Genomic DNA, 3,564 nt, shown 5'->3' on the forward strand with positions numbered 1-3,564 from the left:
AGTCAAATCCACATTGATAAAGTCAAAACTGCATTTATAGTGGGGTACTTAATGAAAATTTTATTTTTAATCAGAGTCAATGCATTTAAGAAAAAAATACATTTAAATCACTTTGCTACCCTTTTGGCATTAACACAGCGACAGTATGTTAAAGCTGTATGAACATGTTTTGGCTCAGAATGCATTTTGTAGTTTATCACACTGTATTTTAATAAGAATGCATTTAAGAAAAATAACATTTAAATTATAATTTTACTGGATGTTTTTTTTTTTTTTTTTTTTGCTTTGACATGTTAAAAATGTCATCCTTTTGAGTAATACATTTTAATTTTGCAACTAATAAATCATTTATATATGTATTTAATTTTTAGAAATTAAAACTGGTGTAGGATATGGCATTTTGAATTAGTCATTTTCATTTTGGACCAAATATTTCACATATGGTGTGCTTTTCTGACTTCATGTATACTAAAATAATAATCTATAGTAAAAACAACTGATCAGAAGATGAAGAAGTTGATTTATTTTCAACACCATTCATTTATTGCATATGAAGTGTGGTTGGAGATTCTAGTAATACAGAGCAGAGTCAGTCACTTCAGTAGAGGAGATCTCCAGATCCACTTTCTTATCTCCCATGCTCATGTTGCCATCCAGTCTAGGAATTGGGGGATCTGCATATATTACAGTCTTCTTGGATGACTCAACGACAAGGAGCAGAAATTCCAGTCCTGACCCAGGATATTGTCGATACCAAAATAACTGACATCATATTTGCATGAGAGAATGATTGTTTCCCCTTCAGTAACTTGTGCCCTGCAGTGTTATTGTCTGTGCAAAACATTCATCTGCAAAATAGAACATGTTGATTAAAAAGAATGATAATTGTAAAAGTATGAAAAGTCATGGATAACTGGAGAATCACAAAATCAGACATTCGACAATAATAGGTGCATTATATTTATATAATTCTAAATATATTTATATTTAAACTGGTCTCTTACATACCCTGTATTACTGTCAGCAGAAGCAGAGAGCACAGGAACATCATGACTGCACTGTAAAACACAAATGATGCTTGTGATTGAGAAATGACAATGTCTCTGAAAGCTCCACCCACACATCTCATCATCTGAGGGTTTAAATGATATTTAAATGAAATTGCCTTGGATTATTGAATGTTAAATTTGGAAGTGACATATTCAATAAGATGTTTTTCTTCCATTAGAATGTTCTGCAGAGAGTTGAACATTGTAAATTTAGAACTGTTGCAGATAAACTGATTGATATAAAATGTCAAACCACAAACATTATCATTTTTATTTATATATACATTTTTTTAATGAAATTTATCTTAGACACCATCACTAGTTATTTAAACCAACATTCATAAATGAACACCACATCATCATTTTTGTACAGTGCCTTTGCATTTCTATTCATTGTCTTCAGAGGGCATGTACAGAGCAGAGTCTGTTACTAAAGGCATTGAAAAATATATCTCACATATCACATCTCTTGTACTTGGAGCCACACCCTTATAGTAATAATAATATACTATAGATCCAAATTCAGGTACATTTTAATATTATATTGTTTAACATAAAATATATTTTTTTTTTGTGTACAGTATAATGCTTGTTTTTCCTTTGCTTAATTTAAGTGGATTTGTAACCACTTTTAGTGTTTTCCCCTTTGCAAATAGATTGGATGTATAGCTTTAACGTTCATGTCAGACACCTGTAAGTGTTTCCACACACTCATTATGTCCTAATTGTCTGTAACTCAAATCAGGTTTGGTGATTCCTCTGCTCTTCAAAGACAGCACTAATATAGACAGAGATGGATGTCACTTCAAACTAGAACTGTGCTAAAAATAAGTTATTTTTGAACAAGAAGCAGAACAGTGACAAACTAAGCCTAGTAAGATGTGGAGACGTCGCTTAACAACATTTTACTTTGTATAATAACAGCAATAGAGATGAAGCTGGCCATAGGGGCCTGAGCAGAGGACTTGTCTGGTTCTTGTGATCTTTACTGAGGATCTGTGCCAATGGCTGTCACATCAACAAGATCTTCACACAGGACTGTCTAGTAGATCCGGTCTCTGCTGACGTTCAGGGCTGCGATGAGGTCTTGGTGCAGGTCCACCATCTGATGTGGACACGGCCAAGATCCGGCTGGCTACTGTAACCTCAGAATAAGGATGAGACAGACAGACTAACAATAGCGTAGATGCCATTCTTCTTATCGCTGGTGTTATGGGAAATGTTCCCATTTCTGGTTGACCTAATTTATGCAGCCTGGGTCTGCCGCTTCCAAGGTACACTTGCAAGTTCAATACCTGGTCCCAAAAAGTAGTGGTGGGAACTTTGGGCATATATCCGGGCCCTGGGTCTCAGGATTTCATGAGAGTAAGACGGTCCAAATTCCAGGCTAGTTTCGCTGAACGAAAATGCCTGCAGGTCCTCCACCCTCTTGATAGACGAGAGTGCAGTCAGGAGCACTGTTTTGAGGGCACTCTCTGCAGGGCTGTAAGTTCTAGAGAGGTCCCACAAAGGGATGAGGCGCAACCGAGGAGGATTTAGTCTCCTGGCCCCTCTCAGGAAACTGAATTTCGAGAGTGAGCTAGAATGAGCCAGTCGTCGAGATAGTTGAGAAAGTGAACGCCCACAAGGCAAGGGCAGCCTCTGTGACCTCCGTTAAGACACAGGGAGACAGAGACAGGCCGAAGGGGAGGACCTTGTACTGGTATGCCCGACCCTCGAAAACAATGATTACTGATGGTTACTCTTGGAACGGGTGGATCAGCCCCTGAATCTTCTAGTATGAGGAACTGTGGTGGTGAGCCTGCGTATTGGCGATACCAGTGAACTCCACGAACAGAACCGCTGTAGTTACAAGAGAGTGTCACATTGTCACCCTCAAGTGCAAATACTCTCTCGCTTTTTGGAGTCATGACTTCTGTGGCTCTGGAGCCTGCAAATTAAAGTGACATTAAATGTGTTTTTCAAACACTTCCGTTACAATAGAATGCATTTCCACAATATCATACCTTCAGTTGATGACAGCAGTATCATAATGTAGATCAACATGTTCATTCACTAAACTGGCAAGAACAGCAGCTTCTCCACAGTGTTGTACAGCTCATCTTTACACAGCTGTATAGTGTCTGTGCTAAACTCCTCCTCCTGTCATGACACTGAATCTGAATTACAAGACACCTAAAGAAAAGATCAAATGTGACCCTGGATCACAAAACCAGTCTTAAGTCGCATGGGTATATTTGTGGCAATAGCCAACAAAACATTGTATGGGTCAAAATTATCGATTTTTCTTTTATGCCAAAAATCATCAGGATATTAAGTAAAGATCATGATCCATGAAGATATTTTGTAAATTTCCCACCTTAAATGTATAAAAAAAATATTTTTGTGAGTGGATGCAGCACAATCGCCTATAGAAATGGACAACTTTAAAGGCGATTTTCTCAATATTTCGATTTTTCTGCACCCTCAGTTTCCAGATTTTCAAATAGTTGTATCTAGGCCAAATATTGTCATA

At 37.3% G+C, this 3,564-nt stretch overlaps 1 long non-coding RNA gene across 1 annotated transcript; it reads right to left on the reverse strand.

Moving 5' to 3' along the window:
- Positions 1–500: 500 nt before the first annotated feature.
- On the reverse strand, positions 501–3,564 carry LOC309500451. Its single transcript, XR_014206607.1, has 3 exons — positions 3,056–3,564; positions 1,009–2,979; positions 501–848 (listed from the first exon to the last, which is right to left on the reverse strand). It is a non-coding gene; the product is annotated as an uncharacterized lncRNA (long non-coding RNA).

This window comes from Leuciscus leuciscus (genome assembly GCF_965113295.1).
Source record: "Leuciscus leuciscus genome assembly, chromosome: 6".
NCBI lineage: Eukaryota > Metazoa > Chordata > Actinopteri > Cypriniformes > Leuciscidae > Leuciscus > Leuciscus leuciscus.